Here is a 20,352-nt window from a genome sequence, read left to right as displayed (position 1 = left end):
TCTCAGAACAAGAATAGACTGACGAGTTTCAGAAGAAATTACTTTGTTTCTGGCCATTTTGAGCCTGTAATCGAACCTACAAATGCTGATGCTCCAGAAACTCAACTAGTCTAAAGAAGGCCAGTTTTATTGCTTCTTTAATTAGAACAACAGTTTTCAGCTGTGCAAGCATAATTGCAAAAGGGTTTTCTAATGATCAATTAGCCTTTTAAAATGATAAACTTGGATTAGCTAACACAAGAAACAGAAATACGTCATTTTCAGACACTTTGCTATATATACTCGAAATTGAGCTCAGATGCATCTTGTTTCCATTGATAATCCTTGAGATGTTTCTACAACTGAATGGAGTCCACCTGTGGTAATTTCGATTGGACATGATTTGAAAAAACACACACCTATAAGGTCCCAAAATTGACAGTGCATGTCAGAGCAAAAACAAAGCCATGAGGTCGAAGGAATTGTCCGTAGAGCGCCGAGACAGGATTGTGTTGAAGCACAGATCTGGGGAAGGGTACCAAAAAAATATCTGCAGCATTGAAGGTCCCCAAGAACACAGTGGCCTCCATCATTCTTAAATGAAAGAAATTTGGAACCTCCAAGACTCTTCCTAGAGCTGGCCGTCCGCCCAAACTGAGCAATCGGGGGAGAAGGGCCTTGGTTAGGGAGGTGAACAAGAACCCAATCGTCATTCTGACAGAGCTCTAGAGTTCCTCTGTGGAGATGGGAGAACCTTCCAGAAGGACAACCATCTCTGCAGCACTCCACCAATCAGGCAATTATGGTAGAGTGGCCAGACGGAAGCCACTGCTCAGTAAAAAGCATATGACAGCCCGCTTGGAGTTTGGCACCTAAAGACTCTCAGACCATGAGAAACAAGATTCTCTGGTCTGTTGAAACTAAGATTGAACTCTTTGGACTGAATGTCAAGCGTTACGTCTGGAGGAAACCTGGCACCATCCCTACGGTGATCATGCTGTGGAGATGTTTTTTCAGTGGCAAGGACTGGGACACTAGTCAGGATCGAGGGAAAGATGAACAGAGCAAAGTACAGACAGATCCTTGAGGAAAACCTGCTCCAGAGCGCTCAGGACCTCAGACTGGGGCAAAGGTCCACCTTCCAACAGGACAACGACCCTAAGCACACAGCCAAGACAACGCAGGAGTGGCTTCGGGACAAGTCTCTGAATTTCCTTGAGTGGCCCAGCCAGAGCCCAGACTTGAACCCAATTGAACATCTCTGGAGAGACCTGAAAATAGCTGTGCAGCAACGTTCCCTATCCAACCTGACAGAGCTTGAAAGGATCTGCAGAGAAGAATGCGTGAAACTCCCCAAATACAGGTGTGCCAAGCTTGTAGCGTCATAACCAAGTGGACTTGAGGCTGTAATCGCTGCCAAATGAGCTTCAACAAAGTACTGAGTAAAGGGTCTGAATACTTATGTAAATGTGATATTTCAGTTGTTTATTTTCTATAAATATTCAAACATTTCTAAAAACCGGTTTTTGCTTTGTCATCATGGGCTATTGTGAGTAGATTGATGAGGAACAAAACGATTTAATCAATTTCAGAATAAGGCTGTAATGTAACAAAATGTTGAAAGGGCTCTGAATACTTTCCGAATGCACTGTACATATGAATCATTGTTTATACATGATTGCATACAGATTTTGTTCCAGTCCATTGTGACTTTAATAAATTCAGTAGAAACTACCCGTATGGATCACAAACATGTATTGTTCCCAAACACTGAATCATAACCCATGGAAAGCAAGAAAAACACAAATCATTTACATCCTGGAAAACCAGAAACAGGGCTGAGGGCAAACTCACTAAAAAAAGAATACATTAGTCTATCGTGTTTTGCTCATATAACTGATTTGTAATTACAAATTACAAATTAGCAGTAAATGAAGGGCACACAAAAGACTGTGCATATGCCTGGCTGCTCTCCCAAAAGGATTACGAGAATCCATGACCATGTTAGATGGGAAAAAGTGGCCCTGAGTCATACTTAATTACACCGTAAGTGAATTTGTCCAAATACCTTTGACTTCTTCACATGGGGGCGACTAGATACATTAAGTCAGGGGTAGCCAACCCTGTTCCTGGAGTACCGCAGGTACTGCAGGATTTTGTTCTAACTAGGCACCACGCCTGACCAACTGAGCTAATTGATCAGTTCAATGACTGACTAAATTCAACACACCTGGTATTCTAGGTCAGTTAAGTCAAAAACATGAAGTGCCTGTGACACTCCAGTATCCAGGAAGGCCTACCCCTGCATTAAGTGCTTTTCATTAAACAGATATGTATGAAAATAAAAGGTGACATTCTGTACTGTTGCCTCATATGAAACATTTGAGCTCAAATCCAAAATGCTGGAGTATAGAGCCAATCCCAACTTTTACTGTGTCGCCTACAGCAGGGGATCCCAAACTTTTTCACTTGGGGGCCCCCCTTCCAGCATTGGGGAACATCCCGAGCCGCCCCTTGCACTGTTCATGATACGCACTGTTCATGATACAAACTGTTCACATCCCTCTTGTTGGTGGGGAGAATTTTGCAGGTTTAATGCTTATTTCCTGCAATTCTACACATTTTGTCATGGGGTGCAACAAACATTTTGAACTTTTCTTGCAATTCTATACATTTTGCCATGTCCAATGTGTATTCATGTGATATTTGAGTGACAAAAAAATTACAACAATATCTAAGGGCAAAAAAAAACGAAATACAAAATGTCAGCTGACATGGGCTAGTTGATCTGGACAATTTTGACAAGTTATAAAGTTATAACACTCTAAGGTCTGCGATGACTAACATGACAAGAGGAACTGATGATGCACTACCCAACTTCGAAATTGCACCTTGTGCATTCTACTTTGACAACTTTCAAGAGTAAGTTTAAAGCCGGACTGAGTTCTGCACCCACCCCCCTGCCGACCCCTCACGCCACCCCCATTCAGAAGCAGTCGTGTAGCAAGGTTGTCTAGATACGTTCCTCTTTATAACCTTCTGTTTCCTGAGGACACCTGGATACCCAAATGGCCACTGTGAGTGTTATTGAGTGTCCCTTTGCCTGTTGGAAAAAAAGAGGCTGGGTATAATCCAACTTTGACATGGCATAATGAAAACATAAAGGTTTAATACATAACTGCCCCAAAACAGAAATAAACTGAGAGAATGGCTGTATTTCACAATGTTACACAAGTTAGATATCTTGCAGCTCCAAAAAACGTGAATTCAACCAACAAGTGTAACTCCAAGGCTGTCGACAACATAACATTAAGCTGCAGAAATTAGATGCTGCACACCTGTCAGTCCACTAGAATCTGCCCCATAACTCTGCTACTGTAGCTCTTCGTTTGCGAAGGCATATCTATAATAATGCCATGCCAGTCAGGCCGTTTTGTAAATTGTGTACACAAGCAGAAGTTGAGTCGAAGCACAGTGAGAACAACAAGCTGAAGCAAACCCAGACTTGGAAGCCTCTCTCCTTTGTCCTCTCAAGAGACACATGTGTAAATGTGGCACCATACGGTTCTCACCTCCAATCAATATTTTCCTCCTCACTTGTCGGAGTTGCTGCCTTTTGCAAATTGCTCTCCTGTTTGGCCACCTAATGTCTACTTGTGTACATGTCACAAAAACGTGCAGGCTGAGACTCATCATTTGTCAAAGTGTCGTTGACTTTGTGTGTTTGTCAACCTCCCACAGGCTCTCATTGGCCTTTCTGGCTCCTCTCAAATGTGTCTTCTTCTTAATGAACATTGTGACCAATTGTTTCTTGACAAATGTGACTTAAGGTCAAATTCTTGACCTACAGTAGGGCCTCCATTCACCGAAATTCACCAACAGGTCTGAAATGTATGACCAAATCTGACCCAGGCTTGCTACTGAGCTGCACGCATGGAAAAAGTATTCATTGTTGATGCTTCAATGGGAAGACGCCATAGATTTTTTCCGCCAATCTCCAATGTGGGTCAACTAGTTACTGTAATGCATTTCAAATCTTGACATTCATTGACATTCACCAACTGAACTATCGACACTAAGGTTCTATGAAAACAAATCTGAAAAATGTGAGAAGAACATGACAAAAAAATTTAACTTGCTCCAATGTGAGTTTCTGTCAATAAAGGCAATATTGTGGGTAGCACTTCAATTTACAGTACTGTTTTCAGCGGTATCTGCCTGATATCTACTACAAAAGTATGTGGTATCAATGCCCACATCAACCCACAGTCTGTCCATATACATAAACTATGCATCAGTACAAACATTCAGATGTCCCTCTCTCAACACCAAACTAGTGAGAACCACGCCAAACGGAGTATGTTGATATCTCTAAGGACATTAGGTGCCCACAATGATTATCATCTCTAAATTGTATTGGCCAATAATGGGGAGAGTGTTGATGAAGAATGAACCATTAGCCCTGCATCTGTTATCACCCTGTTAGTTTTCTGGAATCTGTTGGGAGACTCGAGGCTATATCATCGCATGGACCAGCTGTTTCCTCAAAGGCCTTTCCTGGAATTGGAGATTCTAAGTGTGTGTGTGTGTGTTCGGTTTTACTATCCTTGTGGGGACTAGAAGTCTTCACAAGAATAGTAAAACAAGGAAAAGTTGGAACATTTCGCCAGTCCCCACAAGGAAAAATACTATTTTAGGCTTAGGGGTTAGGTGCAGGATTTAGGGTTATGGGTTTGGAGTTAAGGTTGGGGTTAGGGGAAAAAATATTTGGAATGGGAATCAATTGTTGGATAGTAAAACAAATGTGTGTGTATGTGTGTTGTGTGCATATTGGTTCCTAGAGAGGACAGGGAAGAAGGCGATACCTACAGGCGATACCTATAAAACCAGACAAAAGCGCTAAACCAGGGATGCAAACTGAAACATGCCAAAAAAAATCCTGCTAGGGGGAAATGCAGGTTTTAACTAATTAAACCACAAATAATATTATCTACATGAACAGTCTTTGTGTGTAAAATAAGAAGTGGGTAATGTGAACCTAACTCACAGCTAAAAAAATTAAGAAAGCAATCCAATGTTATTTGTTGCCTAGACTTTACTGCAAATGACACTCAAGTCTTGAGAAAAAACAATACACTAATATTGTCACACCCTGATCTGTTTCACCTGTCTTTGTGCTTGTCTCCACCCCCTCCATGTGTCGCCCATCTTCCCAATTATCCCCTGTGTATTTATACCTGTGTTCTCTGTTTGTCTGTTGCCAGTTTGTTTTGTCCGTGAGACCTACCAGCGTTTGTTCCCCTGCTCCTGTCTGTTTCTTGCTCCTGTTTCCTAGTCCTTTTCGGTTTTGACCCTTCTGCCTGCCCTGACCCTGAGCCTTCCTGACGTTCTATACCTTGCCCTAGCTCACTGGATTACTGACCCCTGCCTGCCCTTTGACCTGTCGTTTGCCTGCCCCTGTATTAGAAATAAACTTTTGTTTCTTCAACACTGTCTGCATCTGGGTCATACCTGAAACGTGATAAATATTGCAGTTAGCCATAACAGCCTTTGTAATAGAATGCTCGTGACCACACACATCTAAATATTGCACTTGGGGGAAAAAACATCTTAAAGTAGAAATAGAATGAAACAAACAGGCATTCTATTTTTGCTCTATTTTAGTGGATCGATCAAGTGCACAAGGCTACATGTGTGCAAAAATAATGTTTACTGAGTAAAAAATGTAATAATCCCCGCTCACTCACACACAAGTGTTACTGTCAAGTTGAACACAACAAAACCAATATCTTTGGGCTACACTGCACATTATAACATTGTACACTTTCTGCCTGTGGACATCTGTTCTACAATGTGCCAGCAGAGAATGATACTCTTTGTTGGCATAATTGATCTCTTTCAGGCAGAGAGTACACCTGGCATACCTCTTTTTATCCACTGTATTGAAAAAGTGAGATAGAGGGAAAGTGTGTGGTGTTCCTTTCACCTCTATAGTGGCATCCAGCTTAAGCCAGGCCCAGCCCATCTGATGTTGTAATGTTAGCTAGCTAACGTTAGCAGTCTGACTTCATTAGCCAGCTAATTTTCACACCATAAACTCAATTAGTTGATCAGTTAAGATAGCTAATGTTGCTCAACATTTATCTGGCTAGCTAATGAAGAATTCAATCCAGCTAGCAAGATACTTAACAATGCTAACAATACTTGTTCCACCACACTTTCTCCCTTACCTCAAACTTTCCAAATGCCAGTTGTTTTTCGGTTAAAGCTCATGAATTACGCTTCATCACCTTCTCACCCACGTCTCCATGGTCAAGCTTCTCACCTACCTCTTCATTATTGTTCAGGGGACGTAACTTAACTGCTGTAACTGGCAAACTGCCTTTCCACTCTCTGCTGTCTTTCCAGAGCGCACGCTGATGCTGTAAGTAGCAAATTGGTTGTCTCTTCTCTCTTCAGCCGTGTGCTGCATTCTGTTGTTATGTGAACAATTGGCTGAACTTGATACAGCCAGGATTGCTCGAAACACGCATCACTTTTTGCTTACAGCCAGTAGTGATCCAAAGCCCCTCCCCCACCCCCCCAAAATATTTTCTCATCGGAAATACACAAATCACCTAGTTTGGATTCAAAACAGCGAATTTTGCCAAAACATGACTAGTTTGCATCCCTGTAAACACACACAGCTTATGTATCATAGCTAAACACACACAGCTTATGTATCATAGCTAAACACACACAGCTTATGTATCACAGCTAAACACACACAGCTTATGTATCATAACTAAACACACACAGCTTATGTATCACAGCTAAACACACACAGCTTATGTATCACAGCTTAACACACACAGCTTATGTATCATAGCTAAACACACACAGCGTATGTATCATAGCTTAACACACATAGCTTATGTATCATAACTAAACACCTACAGTTTATGTATCATACTTTATGTGTGTCACATCATATCACGTCTCTCAGTTTGCAAATGAGATATCTAAAATGCATTACCCCAGAACACAGTCATACTCAAAATAAAATGAATACCTTCATGGATTGTTGCTTCTCATGATTGATCTCACTTAGAAGTGAGATCACTTCGGGCCTCCCGAGTAGCACAGAGGTCTAGGGCACTCCATTGCATTACTAGAGGCGTAACTACAGACCTGAGTTTGATCCCGGGTCTGTGTGGCTGGCTTCGGGATTAAGCGGGCGGGCGTTAAGAGAGCTCGGTTAGGCGGGTCATGTTTCGGAGGATGCATGACTCGACCTTTGCCTCCCGAGCCCGTTGGGGAGTCGTAGCGATGAGACAAGATCGAAAATACTCTACTGTATTCTTACTCAAAAGACTGTTACAGCATATATGGTAGGTAGAATAAGACATTTCTGTGTGACTCTGAATGCATACTGCTTTTACTCTGCTTTTCTCTGTGCTTCAAAGGCGCTTCATGAGGCAGAGACCCCCGTCAAGACTATTTATAACTCAATCAGCCATGTATTTGTTCCTTTTACTCTTTTTCTAGTGGCACTGCTGATGCTACCAAAGCTGTGAAACCACAAGAGATCTGCCTCTGACGCCTGCATGAAAACAACAGCCGCAGGTGGCGGGGCTCAAAGGAGAATCAGCAGCGAAAATAGATATTTAGCTATACACATAAAGGACCAACTCGTTTGCTTGTCACTGCCCTGTAAAATTCTTTGTCTCGTGGCAATCATCAACGTTTTTCAAATCAAGCTGCCTTGAGTGTCACCTGTGTAAAATCTCATTCGACACATATCAAAAGACAAGCTTGGCTGGCTCTACAGTATGTTGAATGGATCGGATTGATTTTCAGCTGCAAGCAATTTATATCAGTGATGTAGTAAAGTCACTAAACCTCGAGGCTGAGTCGAGTCCCAGGTCCCCAGTGTTCGAGTCCAAGTCCGAGTCACGAGTCGAGTCACGAGTCGAATCCCAAGTCCCCAGTTTTCACTACAACACTGATTTATACTGTAGTTTACAGCGCCACTATTATGTAAAAAAAGATACACAGGAGATGTTCACTGCATAAATTAGAGTGCAGTTATTTTTACAAAATATCTGTTCCATAGCCTGGTCCCAGATCTGTGTGTGCTGTATTGCCAACTCCTTCTCATTGTCATGCCAAACATTTGTTAAGCAATTGCCATAGGAGTACAATACAAACAAATCTGGGACCGGGCTATTTGTTCCCCACTTTATGGTACAAATGCCGACTTTGCACCTTCCGCAATATCCCTCCAGTGTAGAAATGTGACATGCCCTTTAGATATACCTGTGTAAACGTTCGGTTGGTGAGATTCCAGAGCGACACTATAATAGGACTAAAATACGATGGGAACCAGTACCAGTCGCCGACAGCAAGGCAAGATGGTGCGGTCACACAAAGGGTCGATTGCTACGGATCCCAGGCCTAAAGTGGGATGGATTTCAGATGCCTTAAACCTCAGTCTGTAGCCCGAGGGTATTGATGGCATGTTGACCAACCCATGCACAGACAGAAGTAATTTGTTGTTTTGCCGCCTATGCAATAAAGTGAGTTTCTGTTGAGTTTCCTGCTACCTGGTATTGTGATTTGCGGTGGCAATTTTCCGATAGCATGGCCTTGGGTTACAGTGGCATATTGATTGGTTTGAGAGAAGATAAATGCATACAGCCCCGCATCTGTTTGCAGTAGAGCTCCTTTACGGTGTCCATTTTAGGATACCCTCTGCCTCACTCGGCTTGAGGCTGAGGGTGTCTTAAAATGGACACTGTACTAAATATCTCAGGAAAAGAGTCGGACGGAAAAGCAACAGCAAAATTGCAATTCATTGCATTTTACTGAGCGATGCTCTATATTACTGATGGTGATTACAATTTATGCACTGACTGACAGCTGCATCTTCATCTGTGATTGGGACTGGATTGGAACGAGTAAATCGAGAGATTAAGAGAAAAACTCTTACAGAATTGGCAGTTATGAAAATATGTGTGGAATTAACTTGGTAGATTGGATAGGAGAACAGTTCCTAGACAGTGTTTTGTATTGTAGCTTGAAGGTCCATCTGAAGGTCCAGCCTTGGAGGGCTGTCTAGGGAGATCAGAACTATGAGTGATGGATCGATTTATAAAGAAAAGTCACAGAATGCTCTTATGGTCACTATACTTTTGACACCCTCAATTCTCAAAGACATCCCCATATACAGTATAATACTCTCTACTTCACTCCTACAGATAAAACTCTTGAATTATATTGCTGAGTGATATCTGGAACGAAAATATGACCTCCTGTTCATAAACTCCATAATAATTCAAGACTGTGTGGTGGAGGCAGCGGTGAGAAAGTCGTAAAGCAGAGACTCTGGGACGTTTCAGTTACAGACAAACAGCATAAATCAGCGGATGGGAAATTACATTGAAATGAAAGGATGACACGGGGGGAAATTGCTCCAAATGTTTACACTCTCCCTGTAAATGCATACAGCATTCAATCAACATTGACCAAGAACAGGACACTCAAAAATATGAGTTCTTCTCACCAACGGCCTATTTACCACCCTGCATACCACTGCTGGCTTGCTTCTGAAGCTAAGCAGGGTTGGTCCTGGTCAGTCCCTGGATGGGAGACCAGGTGCTGCTGGAAGTGGTGTTGGAGGGCCAGTAGGAGGCACTCTTTCCTCTGGTCTAAACAAAGATCCCAATGCCCCAGGGCAGTGATTGGGGACACTGCTCTGTGTAGGGTGCCGTCTTTCGGATGGGACGTTAAACGGGTGTCCTGACTCTCTGAGGTCATTAAAAGATCCCATGGCACTTATCGTAAGAGTAGGGGTGTTAACCCCGGTGTCCTGGCTAAATTCCCAATCTGGCCCTCAACCATCACGGTCACCTAATAATCCCCAGTTTACAATTGGCTCATTCATCCCCCTCCTCTCCCCTGTAACTATTCCCCAGGTCGTTGCTGCAAATGAGAACGTGTTCTCAGTCAACTTACCTGGTAAAATAACGGTAAAATAAATAAATAAAAATAAAATTTACACTATGAGTCCATAAGGTAAAGAATCGAAGTGGGCACATAGGTAGATGGGAAGATAGGAGATAGAAACAATAGATGATAAAGCTTGCTTAGTGGAGAGATACCAGATTTTTGTAATTTGCAAAGTCAATAATATGCATTTTCATTTATTTCTGTTTATCTCCAACTCCTTAAAACGTTTTTTTTTATGACAAGAATATTGCATAAGGAAAATGATCCCTGACATATCCCCAAGACCTTGATAGATTTAATTTGGAACACTGAGATATGCAGTTATAACCTATGACACCAGTTGGTAGCAGACTCCAGGCATTAAAGGGGAAGGATATATGATGAGCTTCCTGTTCCTGTACGGCTGACAATAATGAATATTAATGACAAATGAAAAATGCATTAGTCTGGGAGATGTTGGGTCTGCTATGTAATGTTTTTCCATGGGAGCTGAGAGGAGCCAAAGATGCCCTGTGGTGGTGGGGCAGAGAATAGAACATAAACCAAGGGGTGTCTTGTCTCCACCACTGTGTGGCTAGTCTGCTAGCAGGACAGGGTTTTAGATAATAATGTAGAAACAGTCACAATGACCTAACACAACACTATCAGAATATTTCAGGATTGTTCCCCCCCCCCCCCCCCCTTTTTCCCTTCCCTATCATTTTACCAGTTTGTCCCACTGAGATAAAAAGGGGGATTTTTTTAAGGACAAAAAGTGAATGTTTGAGACTAAACTGCTTTGAAACTGTAACTGTACGCAGGCGCCGGAAAGACCCACACAGACAGCGTTGTGAAGAAGGCGCAGCAGCGCCTCTTCAACCTCAGGAGGCTGAAGAAATTCGGCTTGTCACCAAAAGCACTCACAAACTTCTACAGATGCACAATCGAGAGCATCCTGTCGGGCTGTATCACCGCCTGGTACGGCAACTGCTCCGCCCACAACCGTAAGGCTCTCCAGAGGGTAGTGAGGTCTGCAGAACGCATCACCAGGGGCAAACTACCTGCCCTCCAGGACACCTACACCACCCGATGTCACAGGAAGGCCATAAAGATCATCAAGGACAACAACCACCCAAGCCACTGCCTGTTCACCCCGCTATCATCCAGAAGGCGAGGTCAGTACAGGTGCATCAAAGCAGGGACCGAGAGACTGAAAAACAGCTTCTATCTCAAGGCCATCAGACTGTTAAACAGCCACCACTAACATTTAGCGGCCGCTGCCAACATACTGACTCAACTCCAGCCACTTTAAAAATGGGAATTGATGGAAATTATGTAAAAATGTACCACTAGCCACTTTAAGCAATGCCACTTAATACAATGTTTACATACCCTACATTACCCATCTCATATGTATATATACTGTACTCTATATCATCTACTGCATCTTGCCATCTTTATGCAATACATGTACCACTAGCCACTTTAAACTATGCCACTTTATGTTTACATACCCTACAGTACTCATCTCATATGTATATACCGTACTCTATACCATCTACTGCATCTGCCATGCCGTTCTGTACCACCACTCATCCATATATCTTTATGTACATATTCTTTATCCCTTACACTTGTGTGTGTGTGTAAGGTAGTAGTGTGGAATTGTTAGGTTAGATTACTGTTGGTTATTACTGCATTGTCGGAACTAGAAGCACAAGCATTTCGCTACACTCGCATTAACATCTGCTAACCATGTGTATGTGACTAATAAAATTTGATTTGATTTGATTTGATTTGTAATGATGTGCGCTGAGAGTCGGGAAGCAAGTTCAGGGAGTGAGTGTTTTAATAAATAAATGAAACATAATACAAAACAAGAAACACGAGCAACGCACAGACAGGAAACACAAACAATGACGCCTGGGGAAGGAACCAAAGGGAGTGACAAACTCAGCAAAAAAAAGAAACATCCCTTTTTCAGGACCCTGTCTTGCAACGATAATTCGTAAAAATCCAAATAACTTCATAGATCTTCATTGTAAAGGGTTTAAATACTGTTTCCCATGCTTGTTCAATGAACCATAAACAATTAAGGAACATGAACCTGTGGAACGGTCGTTAAGACACTAACATCTTACAGACGGTAGGCAATTAAGGTCACAGTTGTGAAAACTTAGGACACTAAAGAGGCCTTTCTACTGACTCTGAAAAACACCAAAAGAAAGATGCCCAGGGTCCCTGCTCATCTGCGTGAACGTGCCTTAGGCATGCTGCAAGGAGGCATGAGGACTGCAGATGTGGCCAGGGCAATAAATTGCAATGTCCGTACTGTGAGACGCCTAAGACAGCACTACAGGGAGACAGGACGGACAGCTGACCGTCCTCACAGTGGCAGACCCCGTGTAACAACACCTGCACAGGATCGGTACATCCAAACATCACACCTGCGGGACAGGTACAGGATGGCAACAACAACTGCCCGAGTTACACCCGGAACGCACAATCCCTCCATCAGAGCTCAGACTGTCCGCAGAGAGGCTAGACTGAGGGCTTGTAGGCCTGTTGTAAGGCAGGTCCTCACCAAACATCACCAGCAACAACGACGTCTATGGGCACAAACCCACCGTCGCTGGACCAGACAGGACTGGCAAAAAGTGCTCTTCACTGACGAGTCACGGTTTTGTCTCACCAGGGATGATGGTCGGATTCGCGTTTATCGTCGAAAGAATGAGCGTTACACCGAGGCCTGTATTCTGGAGCGGGATCGATTTGGAGGTGGAGGGTCCGCTATGTTCTGGGGCGGTGTGTCACAGCATCATCGGACTGAGCTTGTTGTCATTGCAGGCAATCTCAACGCTGTGCATTACAGGAAAGGCATCCTCCTCCCTCATGTGGTAACCTTCCTGCAGGCTCATCCTGACATGACCCTCCAGCATGACAATGCCACCAGCCATACTGCTCATTCTGTGCGTGATTTCCTGCAAGACAGGAATGTCAGTGTTCTGCCATGGCCAGCGAAGAGTCCGGATCTCAATTCTATTGAGCACGTCTGGGACCTGTTGGATCAGAGGGTGAGGGCTAGGGCCATTCCCCCGAGAAATGTCCGGGAACTTGGAGGAGCCTTGGTGGAATAGTGGGGTAACATCTCACAGCAAGAACTGGCAAATCTGGTGCAGTCCATTAGGAGGAGATACACTGCAGTACTTAATGCAGCTGGTGGCCACACCAGATACTGACTGTCACTTTTGATGTTGACCCCCCCCCCCCCCCCCTTTGTTCAGGGACACATTATTCCATTTCTGTTAGTCACATGTCTGTGGAACTTGTTCAGTTTATGCCTCAGTTGTTGAATCTTGTTATGTTCATACAACTATATACATATGTTAAGTTTGCTGAAAATAAACGCAGTTGACAGTGAGGACGTTTCTTTTTTGCTGAGTTTATATAGGGCAGGTAATCAAGGAAGTGATGGAGTCCAGGTGAGTGATGACGCACAGGCTCGTGTAACGATGGTAACAAGTGTGCGCCATAACGAGCAGCGTGGTGACCAAGAGGCCGGAGAGGGAGCACACGTGACAGAAACGATCAGCAGTGTGGTGCTGCAGATTTGAATCACCAGTTAACCATCCACATAGCTTACATAGAGGTATTGTTCACCTATAGTAGTAATTCATGCATGCTTGTGTGAAGTGATTATTTAGCAGAGTGCATAGATCCTTAGTGGTCTTTGAAAACTGAAAAACCCAGGGACTTAAAAGTGCCAATTAGCGGAATCAGATTATTCAATTGATACACCACTGACTAAGTGACTTATTTGTCATATAAACAAAGCCACAACCAATGCAATGTACTTTCTTCAAACCAAGTGTTTGATCTAAAATGCCACCAGCTATGCTTCGGAAGGTGAAGATTGAATCATCCAACACCCGTGGCGAGTGGAGCGAAGACTAGCCAATCACCAAGCGGCACTGACAATTACAGACACCACCTGCGGATTTGGAGAGATGGGGGGGCGGCACGGAGAACAGAAGGCTACAGAGAATGGTAGAACTCCCCTTAGAAACAAACAGGGAAAATAAAGCCCACTAAACTCAATTGACTTTGAATGAACTCGTATGATAGACTCTGAACCCCTACAGTGAAGTGTTTGATTGAAAACTGGGTGTGTTCTTTTTCATGAATACCAAATCAAGGACAAAAATACTCCCTCCTTAGTTTATAATTGGTTTGAATATGTGCATCATACTTGATGTGGGAAAATTGAATCCAAACTGATTGAATCAAATGCAACTCTGTTGGGTACTGTATGTTTTGTGATTAGCATTCAGAGTGGTTTGCCACAGGTACTGTAGGCTACCTGAAGAGTTTCTATTGTCAGATATACACTGTGTACAAAACATTAGCAACACCTTCCTAATATTGAGTTGCACCCCCTTTTGCCTTTAGAACAGCCTCATTTCGTAGAGGCATCGAAAGTTCTTGACACTCAAACCGGTGAGCTTGGCATCTACTACCGTACCCCGTTCAAAGGCACTTAAATATTTCGTCTTGCCCATTCTCCCTCTGAATGGCACACATACTCAATCCATGTCTCAATTCTTGAAAATCATTTAACCTGTCTCCTCCCCTTCATCTACACAAGCATTTCGTTACACCTGCTAAATATGTGTATTTATTTTATATTTGCCTAGGCAAGTCAGTTAAGAACAAATTCTTACTTTCAATGAAGGCCTAGTAACAGCTGCCTTGTTCAGGGGCAGAACAACAGATCTGTACCTTGTCAGCTCGGGGATTCGATCTTGCAACCTTTTGGTTACTAGGTCAACACTCTAACCACTAGGCTACACTGATTTAAGTGGGTTTCACAAGTGACATCAATAAGGGATCATAGCTTTCACCTGGATTCAACTAGTCAGTCTATGTCATGGAAAGAGCAAGTGTTCCTAATGTTTTGTACACTCAGTGTAGAACACACAGACTACCCCATTCAGGGTTGGGGCCAATTCCATTTCAGTTTGGTCAATTCAGGAAGTAAACTGAAATTCTAATCTCAAAATGGAAACTTCCCTAATTGAAAATCACTTCCTCGTTTATAAAGAATTGACCCCCATCCCTCAACGCCAAATGACCGTCGTCAGGGAGTTCACGATTAAGATTTGAAGCAAAATAGAAGGTTAAAACGTGTAGAGAGAGAGAGACATTTCGGATGAGGTACTACTGTATTGCATACACAATGGCACGAAAAAATTATTCACTGTGCCAAACTTCACAGTAGTCCCTCGTGAACTACACGCTCGGCGGTCTGAATAAGTGATGATCCTTTTGAAAGGTTTGGTGCTCCAAGGGCAGGCTGTTCCTTCTGCCTTAGTAGTAACTTTCCTGCAGTTCTGTCCCAACAAGGAAACTTAATGTGCAGGACTCTCACTCCAAGACCCCATAGTTCTTTTCCACTGGAGGCACATGCAGGGAAATCTCCCGTAAAGACACAAGCAGCATACAAGCCTGTTAGTGTAACCTCCTTTTCACCCACTCTAATCCAGAGCTATCTCTGTGTGTGTGCAGACTGCAGAATTGTATCAGATTACTACTGTTGTAGTTAACACACACTAAACCAGTTCCTAATGTCTGTCTGTGTGTCTCTGTGTCTCTGTGTGTGTATGTGTGTGTGTGTCTCTGTGTGTGTGTGTCTTTGGGTGTGTGTGTGTGTGTGTGTTTGGGTGTGTGTGTGTGTGTGTGTGTGTGTGTGTGTGTGTGTGTGTGTGTGTGTGTGTGTGTGTGTGTGTGTGTGTGTGTGTGTGTGTGTGTGTGTGTGTGTGTGTGTGTGTGGAGATGCATTGTGCTGAGCTTTAATGGGAGGCAGGAATAGCTGAGAGGGCTTCCTATGTTTTCCTACTAACATTTCACACAAGGTTAATATGTTCCATTAGGGTTCATATGTTCCATTAGGTATAAAAAATAAAAAAAATAAATGAGAGAAAATATTGAAATAATAAATGGTGAAAAATAAATCATAAGGAATAAGGTTTTGAAATGTATGTCCTATATCTAGACAGATATCTCTAGCTTAAATTGACCGATTTTTATGTTACTTCGATTGACGCAAGGGTGTGTCAAGAGACTTTAGGGGGTACATTTTTATTTTATTTTATTTATTTAACTAGGCAAATCAGTTAAGGACAAATTCTTATTTATAATGACGGCCTACCCCAGCCGAAGACGGACGACACTGGGCCAATTATGCGCCGCCCTATGGGACTCCCAAACACGGCCGGATGTGATACAGCCTGGAATCGAACCAGGGACTGTAATGACACCTCTTGCAGTGAGATGCAGTGCCTTAGACCGCTGCGCCACAATACATGGATTTTCAACAAATTTGATGTGTACATTTCTATCAGGAAATGTTCACTACTTCCACTATCAGGAGCAGTAGAACAAATACAGTCAAGTATGAGCTCTAATCAGAAGTCACCAATTTCTCTTCTCCTTTGATTGGATGGATGATATGCAATCACAAATCAGTCACAAAGGTTTGAAATTCTGTAACAAAATCACCGTGGGCCACATATGTATCCTGGTAGTTGGGTAGTGGAAGTTGGGTAGTGGTAGTGGAAAGTGGTTTCATGAGTTACACAAAATACATACACAAAAGTAGAGACACTGATGCAAAGGGATCATGTTTACATATGATACATACCTATAAGGAAAGCACCGATAATACTGTTCCCGCTATTATCCTAATGATGACTCTTTACAGCTAAATATCTCGAAGTAGAGGCTGGAAATTTGCCATTGTGATAACAAGTGGGTGTGTGGTGCACAACTCTACATTTCTATCTTTGGGAAATGGAAGAAAGCATAGAAATAATTAAGGGGTGAGAAGCTTGTGTTAATTGCCTGCTTTGTGGGTGACACAGCTGTGTTGCCGAAAAGCTTGGTGTGTTTGGCAGCCAACCAGGTCTGTGTCGTGTTCATTAGTGCATACCGTAGCAAAATGTTTTGCAATGGAAAACAAAAATACGTTTTTCTTATTGGACGAGTTCAGGTAGTCCCAACCCTGTTCCTTTTATTTTTCTTCTTCTCGTTTGGTGCCTTATGAATACGACCCTGGTTTTCCGTCCCCAGGAAACCTTATCGCTCATTCCTGTACGGCAGATAAATGAGCTAATCCTCTTTCACTGACACAAGGACACTGGGATATACACACGGTTCGGTATAATGGAGGCATTTCAATTCTTCTGTTGTGAAGGAATGCGCCCGGTGAGAATTGCAGGCTTTGCCACCACAGTGCTGTTAAAATGTGAATAAGTAATACACAGACGTAGGTGAAGACTGAAAAGAGGACAGTATGCGGGTGTGGAAACGTATTAAAGGGCATGGGTGGCTATTCTTCCTTCTAGGGAGCAGTACACTCCTGTTGGAGCTAGTTCCACCCTTACTATAACACACCTGATTCTACTGATCGGCTGCTCCTCAGCACATTGATTAGCTGAATCAGGTGTATTATAGTAAAGATGGGGCAAAAACCTGCACAACCAGCTCTCCAGGAGAAGACTTGGTCGTCCCTGTTATAGGGTGACCTCTTTGGGTGAAATAAATACAGTAAGTATTTGAGGGGAGAGGGGTTGAAGTTCTTGAGTGAATACATTACTGCTATTATCCCTGCAACTAGGATGTATACGGGCTTTTCACTCACTAATGATCCATTTGCTGCTAAGGGTTAAGTGAGAGAGAGAGGTTTAACACAAGGCTCATTATACGGTGTTTCTTCTCACGCATGGTTTATATTTAACCAATAAGGCCCGAGGGGGTGTGGTAAATGGCCAATCTACCACGGCTAAGGGCTGTTCTTAAGCGCGACGCAACGCGGAGTGCCTGGATACAGCCCTTAGCCGTGCTATATTGGCCATATACCACAAACCCCAGTGGTGCCGTATTACTATTATGAACAGGTTACCAACGTAATTAGAGCAGTAACAATAAATGTTTTGTCAAACCCGTGGTATACGGTCTGATATACCACGACTGTCAGCCAATCAGCATTCAGAGTTTGAACCACCCAGTTTATAAAAAACAATAGAATCTTACCCATACGGTAAGATATATACATAATCAATGATCACTTAATGATCCCTTCATCTCTCCAGTTTCGTCAAACAGTCTAAACAACCTGGTTATCCATCCCGTGACTGCTTTTAGCCCTTAACTCAGCGTTCCCCAAACCCCCCCGCCCCGCCCCCTGGGCCCCCCCCCCCCCCCCCCCCCCCCGCTGGGTGCACGCTTTGATTTTAGCCCTAGCGCTTCACAGCTGATTTAAATAATTAACTCATCATCAAGCTTTGATTATTTTAATCAGCTGTGTAGTGCTAGGGAAAAAGCTAAATGTGCACCACTTGGAGTCCCCGGGATCGAGTTTGGGAAACACGGCCTTAACTGTAGCTGTGTCCTTTATGTTTTCCATGAAATGTGTTGCACCCCTACCGATGTGTTGTAAATATGTCTTTTTCTATTTCCGTTTATGAGTTGATTTTTTAAATGTTGTTTTTTTTGTCTGCTTTGTCTGTAACGTTGTCACTTGTCTGCTTGCAGCACAGTTCATTCCTCCATCTTGGCAAGGTCGTTATTGTAAAAGATAATGTATTCTCAATGACTGACTGTTTGTTGTAATTGTACGGAAGGTTCATCCCGTGCTGCATATAGCTAGTGGTTCAGTAACATAAATACCCAATGAGAGTGCCTGTACTGTATGTTGATGTGGTAGGCTAAATACAAGTCACAATGTTGAATGTTGTCACGGTTGCTTAGTTTCGGCTGTGATTGCATCACAACCACACAGGCTTGTGTTTGATCCATTCGCCAAAATCTCCATGCCCCTGTGGCGGCTAACCGCCACCCCCATCCACTGTACCTTCACCACACCCTTCCTAAAACTGAGGCAACACATTGCTCCTCTGACAAACTAGCTTAGCACAAACAATTGAACAAAAAATGAATATCTGTCTCTACCAAAAAGGAGGAATAGAAATGAGGAATACACTTACGAGAATATGTTACCTCTCCCTGAAACAGACACGACTAAAACACAACAACTCTCCCTGCTCAATTCCCTAAATATAGGGCGTTTATTTTGAAAGGTTTGCCTGGCATACGTCTGAGAGGGGATGCAGGTTGTCAGACCACCACAATGGCTTCTCCTCCACCACAACAACAAACAACACTCCCTCCCCATATACCTGACAGCTAACCCTGAGCAAATATCAATATGACCCGGCTATGTCCTCCTGTCAACATGAGGATAAATCACAGTTTACCACATAGTGCATAAAGGCAATGGCAGGAACCATTAATGTTGAGTTTTTTTAGGCTCAGGTCACAGAGATGCGTCAGAAAAATCTATAATTCCTCTGATCGGTAGTTTACCTAAATTTAGTCCACTCACTGTAGTAGAAGTGAGCCATAGAGATGGATAGAGGGCACACTTGCCACAAAAGACTGTGATGGTGTCATGGCATAGGCAACACCATGGAGGGCTTTCACCATTTTCAAAGAGTTAACTGGGTGGGATTTGCTATGGTTTCTGAGTGATCGGGCAATGACCAATGCATAGTATTCTTCCTCAAATGGGTTTGTCTATACTTTGTAAGAATTTAATCCAGGTCTGTAGGAGGGATCAGCCAATTAAGTATTCTCCTGTTAAAACATTCCAGCGTGACTTGATGTCAGTATATTGCCAACGATGGCTTTATGCTTGTTTGAAACACAAAATAAGACAATTGACTACTTTGATATGGAGATAGCCATCCATGGTTCTGCCAATGCTGTCACAGAGCGATCAATGGCAAAGATAGGAGGGGTACCATCAATCAATCAACCAATCAAATGTATTTATAAAGCCCTTTTTTACATCAGCAGATGCCACAAAGTGCTAAACAAAAATCTATCCATCTCTATGATGTGAGCAGTTTAAAAAAAAAAAACGTATATAGGCAGAGGCCTGGTTTAAATCAGCAAGGGCTACCTGCAGGTCTACAGGTCAAGGTTTGTTGGCCAATCTTACAGTAGCAAGGATTTATAGAACACATCGCTATTGAAGTCCCCTGTCAGTCATACCATCTATCAAATGATAATATGAAGATCGGTGTCTGCATTATGGAACAATGTTACTCTAAGCCCTTACTGTACTACTGTCTTTACCCCATTAGCAAGACATGTATCAATAATGTGCGGAATATATCAAATGTAATATCTGCTGTAGCAGGTAATTCTCTGTTTATTGCATGTGGCAGCAGTGGCTGTGTCCACTATGGTCAACCAGGTGGGGATGGGTTGAGGGAATCACTTCTGGACACACCCACATATGCACAAACACATGCATAGCTACACACACAGGGCCATATACTT

This window comes from Salvelinus alpinus, chromosome 10 (assembly GCF_045679555.1).
Source record: "Salvelinus alpinus chromosome 10, SLU_Salpinus.1, whole genome shotgun sequence".
Lineage (NCBI taxonomy): Eukaryota > Metazoa > Chordata > Actinopteri > Salmoniformes > Salmonidae > Salvelinus > Salvelinus alpinus.
This window is presented reverse-complemented; position numbering follows the sequence as displayed.